The sequence below is a fragment of the Rhinolophus sinicus genome, chromosome 17 (assembly GCF_057876585.1).
Source record: "Rhinolophus sinicus isolate RSI-liver-muscle chromosome 17, RSI-T2T, whole genome shotgun sequence".
Taxonomy (NCBI): Eukaryota; Metazoa; Chordata; class Mammalia; order Chiroptera; family Rhinolophidae; genus Rhinolophus; species Rhinolophus sinicus.
In genome coordinates, this window is record NC_142517.1 from 170,473,218 (window position 1) to 170,481,626 (window position 8,409).

At 34.1% G+C, this 8,409-nt stretch overlaps 1 pseudogene; it reads right to left on the reverse strand.

The window, feature by feature from the left end:
• Nucleotides 1–4,979: 4,979 nt before the first annotated feature.
• Nucleotides 4,980–5,990, reverse strand: LOC109458849 (small ribosomal subunit protein uS17m pseudogene; annotated as a pseudogene).
• Between the last annotated feature and the right edge of the window lie 2,419 nt (nt 5,991–8,409).

The window sequence follows — 8,409 nt, forward strand, 5'->3', positions numbered from 1 at the left end:
ACAATTACGTTTGCAAACTTTGTTGCACGGATGTACCTGACCTTTTTTGATATCAGAGGGATTATTCATTATGAATTTGTACCAACTGGACAATCAGTTAACCAAGTTTACTATCTGGAAGTGCTGAAACGACTGTGTGAAAAAGTTAGACGACCTAAACTTTTCAGCAACAATTCATGGCTCTTTCATCACGCTCACACGGCACTGTCTGTGTGAGGGACTTTTTCCAAATAATTGTGTTGGAACCCTCTCCCTACTCACCTGATCTTGTCCCCAATGACTTCTTTCTTTCTTTTTTTTTTTTTAATTTATTGGGGTGACAATTGTTAGTAAAATTACATAGATTTCAGGTGTACAATTCTGTATTACATCATCTATAAATCCCATTGTGTGCTCACCACCCACAGTCAGTTCTCCTTCCATCACCATATATTTGATCCCCCTTTACCCTGATCTCCCACCCCCCACCCCCCTTACCCAAAGATAAAGGAAACATTGAAAGGAAAACATTTTGATGACATTCAGGACATCAAGCATAATATGACAACAGCTCTGATGGCCATTCCAGAAAAAGAGGTCCAGAATTGCTTTGAAGGGTGGACTAGGCACTGGCATTAGTGCATAGCTTCTCAAGGGGAGTACTTTGAAGGTGACTATAGTAATATTCAGCAGTGAGGTATGCAGCACTTTTCCTAGGATGAGCTTGTGAACTTGATTGTCCGACCTCATATGTCATATACTCTTAAAAATAATGTTCTGGTATAAGATAGCTAGTCTGAACAGCATGTTCAACCAAAAGCTTTTATCAAGCTGAAACATGTTTTCCACATACCCACAATATTTTTTTTCATTTGTTGTCAATGTTTTCCAGCTAAACTATTAGGGACACACCTGTGGTAAAGCAAGTTGAGTTTACTATTCTTTGCTATTAGTAAGAATGCACTCCAGGGGCAACCATGGGATGTTTCAGTAAGAAGAGGTTAGAAATGACTTATAGGATTTAGGCTTTTGATAGGGTGATTTTGGGGACAGTCCAGTGAAGCAGGTGCTCACTCTGAATTGGACCTTTCAAAAGCAGGGAAAACTTTATGATAGACTCATCAATACATCTTATCCATAGCTTGGACAGAGTAGTGTGAAGCTTTATTTGATAAATAGGTGGCATCACTCATATTAGCCTGGAATGGGGATGTTTGGAATTTTGTGGCTTGAACAACATTCATGGTTTGTCTGTGTCCAGGTATGTTAATGAAATGGTCTTGTTTTTGTCTTGATCTATCAAGGTCACAGTGACCTTACCTGATGTTGATATCGTATAAAATTTTTTTCTGTTGAATAGAGGAACACCAAGGACTAGCTGTGATGTTAGGTCAGAGCCTGAATGTCAGAAACTGTTTTTCTTTCTCATTAAAAGCATAGAGTCTTTTTCTTTGTGGCCTGGGACTTACAATTATTTTTCCTCCTTAATAATAACAAAGACACTTTGGTCCTACTATGGCACTGACTTGGGCAAATTTTATTAAAAAGAGAATAATAATAGTAAATAATTAAAAGTAGTAAATAATTAACATTTATTAAGCATGTATTATATTCTAGGCACTCTGCTGCATTGTCTACTCAATCCCAAAAAACTCTTTCAATAAAGAATTCTTTTAAGCTTAAAATTGAGATTTGGAGAGGTTAGTCAATATCCCAAGGTAATACAGATAGTAAAGACTAAACTCAAGATTCAAACTTAGGGAGCCCCTCTCTCAAGTCCTTCCATCTTCTTCATCCTTGAACTATTACATTTGTCTTCTGTTCCCTGCTATCAGTGCTCAATATACTGCTAGTAACCACCCAGTTGCCATATTCAGTAGCCTCTTTTCAAATGTAGTATTATTTGACTGTTCTACAGGTTTCAAACAGGACTGGATTCTCAAATCCCTCATCTCCTCTGTCAGATATGACATCTGAGTTGCTCTCCTCCCATCTCTTTTTTTTCTTTCTATTTTTACGACTTATTAATGTTGCAGTTTGTTTGAGTTATATCTTCCATCCTAAGTGTTGGGGAAGGTCATTAAGAAAACTTGACAATTGGTTTGACCCAGGAACTGGACTCAGGCAGTTGGAGGCTCCCCATTCCCTCCTCTGTGCTTGGAATATATCTTCTGCTTGCTTTTCCTGGACTAGAAGTTGCCCAAGGACACGTCCTTGATATAGCAATGTGGAAATGAGGCTACCTGGACTGGATATGTTAGGACCCCCTGTGTGTAACTAAACCTAGGTAAGGATCCCCACTGTTTGTGACTGGACCAAGTTAGGGCCTCTGTATAAACTTTAAGATTCTGGCAGGCAGGTATGGGAAACTACTCATCTTGCAGCCACTCAAGACAAGTCTTGTAAGTTCTCTTGCTTATTAAACCTAACACATACCAATCTGGAGTGGTCAGCCCTTTTCTTAGGTCTGTCCCTGCCCTTCTCATATGGACTCATTTCAGATTTCACCTGGAAGCTCCCAGGGAGGTTGCAACTAACACTTTGCCTGCTTCATTTTATTCTCTTTTCCTGTATAATTCACTCCCGCAATTTTAATTACTATCTATCTTTCACATTCTTTATCATTAGATCGGATGTTTAATCTGAATTATATTTCTCTGTCAGTCTTTCTGTTTTACCATGAAATTTCTTTTATTTCTATCTACCAATTACACTTAAATGAGTCTACATAGTTGCCTAAAACACACACTTAGAGCAATCCTCATTCTATCTTATTCCTTATATTCAATTGGTCATCAAAATCTCTAATTTTTACCTCTTACATACCCCCCTTTCACTGTTGGGTACTTATAAGAGCCTCCTTACAGATTGTGATCTCTTTAGTAAAATTAACACTCTTTGTTGTATTTAAAGCATAGGTCTAATAATTCAGGTTTGTTTTCACTGAAGTCTAACTCTTGGCTAGCTTATTGTAATATTCTTAACCATTTGATCCTAATATGGCATTCAAAATCATTGTCCTCAAATTACACTGTCTGCCAAACTATGTGATTGAATAAACTAAGTACTTTTATTTCCTCTTTATCATTTCCACTGTATGGATTCTTTTGTCTTAATTTGGTCTTTTGAAAAATTCCTAGTTCTGTTAAAAATCAAGATGTACTGAATGCTTTTAATTTTCTGACATTGTGTTAAACAACTTCCATGTATTGTCTCCTCCAGTCTTCAAAATAATCCTATGAGGAAAGCATTTTTGCATTCCCATTTTACAATGTGGATAAATACCTTGCCCATAGATATACAACAACCAGGTATTGTAATGACCTGGTATTTGAACCTGAGCTTTTGATAGCAAACTGTATTGTTCATTTCAGGTGACAACTCATGTAACTTCTCCTCTGTGATTCAGTTCATACTTCCCATCTTTGCTTACAGTAATAATTATTACCTCCTTTTGATCAGAACATACATATAGGCTTCTATTGTAGAATTTAAATACTGGAGTTGTGGTCAAAACTTACATATGACTGCTATGTTTATTAATTCAATTTGAGCCTCTTGATGATGGCCATTGTATCTTACTCATTTCAAAACCAATATTAACATGTGGTAGATACTAAGTCTTATTGAATGAATATTGGATAAAGAAATAACCAATAATAAAAGAAAATACCATACTTTGGTTGCTTAACATATGGTGGTTATTATGTATTTTCTAGTTTAAAAACAAAATGTTGAGATACTAGAGAAAAAATATATATTTTTCCTATACAGGTTCTTATATAAATTATCTGATTCCTTTTCTCCAACATTCTATCCTCCCACTCAAATCCATCTAAGAATACAATTAATGTAAAATGAGCAATAACAGTACCTTAAAATTTTCTAGATTTCATTAATATTACTCTTTTTTAGTAGTTTTTAAAAAAATTAACATTTATTGGGCTATCCAAAATACATAAGCAACTCAACAAAAAAAACAAACAATCCAATTAAAAAATGAGCAGAGGAACTGAATAGACATTTCTGCAAAGAGTACATACAGATGGCCAATAGTAGTTTTAAAATATTGAGTTATACAACCGTTTTGAATTTTTTTAGTACATTAATTTTCTTGACAAATAATGTGACGTTTATGAGAAAAAGTATACAAGAAATCCAGAGTTGCAGTGTCAAAAATGTTTTAAAACAGCCATGAGTAGATAGACAACCAATTATATCCTTGTAGTTCTTATCTACTGACCAGTGTCCATTACTACGCAGAGAGAGGATTATCCATGACAGAAATATCACTCTTTTTAATAACTCGTTTTTTTAAGCCTTAGACATTTTTAGACTCTAATCACTTGGAATGTAGAAAACCAATTTTTCTCTAAGTTGACAGGAAAGTAACTTCTGTGACAAGTTCAGGAATCAATATAGAAGTTATCACATAGTATACAAAGTTTATCTCTCTTTACTCACCTTAAAGTCTTCATTTTTGTTTGTATATTATTAAGTAGTAAAAAACCCAAAAAGTCAAGGGACCACAACTTTCACAAGACAATCTTATATGAATGTAAAGATTCTAAAACAGAGGTTCTAAAGCCTGGCTTACAACAAATTATCTAGGAATGTTTAAAAATACGTACTCTGGGACTTCTTTCTATACCTAATGAATCAGAATCATCAAAGAGGGCATCCAGGAATTGTATGTAATTATCTCCACCTCAGTATTTCAAGCTCTAATACACAAATGTCTGTTTAGTGCTGCTGTCCCACTGTTATTCATGTGGGACAGAAAACAAATGAGAAATCTAAAGTACCATTACAGTGACAGTCAATATGCTGTACTTCTCAGTATGGAGAATATCTTTTTTTTTTTTTTTTTTAAGTATCACAGTTTATTAATAGGCAGCAACAAAACTCTGAAACTCTCTAATTCAAATGCACATGTGAGAAGTTCTATGACTTCATCAATGTATCAGATTTTAAGAACTCATTCCTATTTAATGCAGCTAAGATATAGGATTAAAAATATAACAAAGAATTTTTAAGTTTTATTTTCTACATGTCAACATTCTTATTAATACGGACTTTAATCTGATATATTTTCTGACCCCAAGCATGTTGTTTATTTCCATTTGGAACTGGTTAAATCAGAGAAAAAGTTTAATTTTGAATACCATCAAAAATATTCACTTAATGTGATTTATCTGTTTATGATATCAAAAGGGTTTCTTCTCTCAAAATAAAGATTCTAAGATAAATTCAAGATTCCTTTGAATGAAAATGAAACACATCTAAAACAGTGAGCTTAAAAAATAATGCAGCAGATTGTTAGGCATACTTAGTGTAACAGGAAAGTATGTTCCCTGAAAAGGAAATCTGAAACATAAACTGTCATGGAAAATTATAACAAACCCTTTATTCATTTACTTTTTGCTATTTCATAAATACCAGAAGAGAAATTGGTCATTTTGTGATGAAACTTAGAAAAATATGTTTTTCCATAAAGCAAACTTATAAACCTTTCCCTTTGGCTCCTTTTTCTAATCCTCTTTCATTGTTCTGAAGAGATACTGAGTTCTTCCAGATTTTGGTTAGGTGGGTGGTTTCCAAATTTACTGGACTGTCCAGGTAGGTAGTTCCTGCACAGGGTTTTCCCGTCACTGGATCTATGATTTGTCCAACTTTGAAAATGATCTCAGCCAGCTCATTTCACATGCTTCGTTCGTGGAACAGGTAATGCTTTAAGAAGTACAATATCCCCAACTGTGCACTTTTGAAGAGCATCATGAGCAAAGTAGGTTTTTCATTTATTAAAATACTTCAATAAGTAAGGATCCAGAACAAGCCTGGTGACTTTCACTTTAGCAGCTTTTTGCATTGCTGTCCCAATCACCTTCCCCACGATTCATTTGGCACGGACAGATGAATGAGCTACTGACATTTCAGGTGGCTTTAGTCACCTCCGGCTCCACTGTCCCGGCGCACGACTCGCGGAATCGAGAATATCTTGATATATTTGACAGAAACAGGTATTAAGTCCACTTCTTAATGCTTTTAAATTCTTAGCCAAAAACAAAACAAAACAAAAAACAAACAAACAAAAAAAACAACAACCAAAAAATCCAAAACATATTTGTCCTTTTTTCTGTCTTTGCCTGGAACTGTCTGAATTTATGTTAAATCTGTTTAATCTCCTACCTGAGCAGGTTTAAGAAACAGGTTAAGTGGGCATATTTGCCTGGGTAGTCTAACTTCATACAGTTAAGATATGAAGAAAACTGGTGAGAATTCTTCGAACAGTTTTGAGCGTGTTTGGAAGTTGTATTTTGATAAACTTCCTAAGCTGGTTTTGTGGGAGGTGAGGAGGAGTGGACTGATGGTATAATATACGTACAAGTAAAGGACAGTTTGATAACAATTCCTCGGACATATTCCAAACTAGACATCATCCAGTATTGCTTCTAAATAAATAATAGTTTGATGTGCAGAAGTCTCATGAATCAAAACTGTATTAATTACAATACAGGATAATTAAGATAAAGCCTATGGAAAATTCTTTTCAATATCCAGAGTATAAATATTTCAACTATCTAAAGTATTTATTTTTGTAACAGTAGTTATTTATGAATCATGTGTGCTTATTTTCTTTAGCCCAATTTACAGTGTGTCTATAAAATAATGTGTCTCATTTTGTTGGAGGAGTTAAAATTGTTCAAGAAGGCATATTTTCCATGAATTTATAAGCACAACTAATCATGAAAATTACAGGTCGCTATGCCTTTATCATTTTCCTTTACCATCACTCTATCATCACTACTCCTTCAACATTCTTCAAAAGGATGGGAGAAACTCAGCCCTTGTGGAAAAAAAAGAAAAAGAATCTCACTGCGAAACAGGCAGATAATGAAGCTAATTGCTTTACAAGACCCTCACCATAATTTGGAAATAATTGCAGTACTAAGAGATCTACGAGAGATGAAATTCATTCATTCACTCATGGATACTAAGAATTTCCTCTGTGCCAGGTACCGTTCCAGAGACTAGGATTACAATAGTGAATGAGGCTAACAAGGTATTTGCTCGCATGGAGATAACCCTATGAGTTCCTACTATTGTGAAAATGGGCCTTCTATCTGGCAGGGAGATGGAAATGAGTCATTGGCAAAAATCCTTGAGTAATGAGAGAGTAGTTTTTTTGGAGATACTCCTTAGGGCCACTAAGGGAATAATTAGCTAAATACTTTCTCATGCTAACATGAAATTAACCAGTTTCAGGAAAAATCGTATATATAATTATGTTTTATTCTAAAAAAAATGTATAAGGTATAGTTATCCCATAGATGTAAGGCTAATTACTTATTGTTGTTTGTAGCAACCTGACTTTATTAAAGAGTAGAAAAAGATTTTTTCCCCCTTATTTTGGAAGGTACTGGAAATTGAATCTAGATTTTGTAGGTATTGATAGGAATAGATGGTGGAAAAAATGAAAGGTCTACATTTTTCTATATTGTTACTTGGCAAAGTATATTGAATTACGTATGTGCTAGATACCTCCAGTGGGTCTTACATACATATAAAATAGAATATATGCTAATTCCTTATTATATTGTTATTCAGATAGTTGTTTGACTTAGTAAAACTTTTTCTCACATATCTGTTTTCTTACATGAATCCTCACAGAAGTTTTGAATAGAAAAACAAGAAACCTTTTTTTCTCCATGTTACTTCCGTACAATTTGTTTTTCCAATATGAAATAGCTGATTTACTACTGTCAGAAACTTTCTGAGTAAAAATGATTCATTTAATGCAGAAAAATATGTATCAAAGAGGGTACTGGTTATTTAAGAGGGTACATATTGTTATGGAGATGACCGACTTGGCTTCATTCTTTCATTTCAGTTCCACTGTCTCTCATTCTATTCTCATTCTTTTGTAAATCAGTGACCTGTATAGGGAGGAGTAGGCAGAAGAGGCAGAAAATATATGGTCCCCCACCATCTTATAGTGGATCATCAGAACTTTCATGAAATTACTTCAGTTTTGAGCAGCATTAGATATCCACTTGAAAATCAAGATGCAACTTGAAGTAGTCATAATGTGAATATCAACTTTGATTAATCCACAGATTTTTGTCTTTCTAATTTGTCAGTATATTGCTGTTGTTTTTGCTATAGGTAAAACTTTTCCACGATAAAAAAATTTCCAAGGGAAGAAAATATTTTCATCCAAGAGACTCAGAGCCCAATTAATTTAGCCATATATCACATTTTTGCATAATTTCTTATTAATTAAAGGATGAAATTTTCAAATGTTAGTATACATGAATACATATGAAAAACTGGGAAATTATGTGAATAATGCTAAATTGTGTAATACTTCTGATATTATTTCTGTTAATTTTGCTGCTGACTTATTACTAAAATCAGTTTTACAAAAAG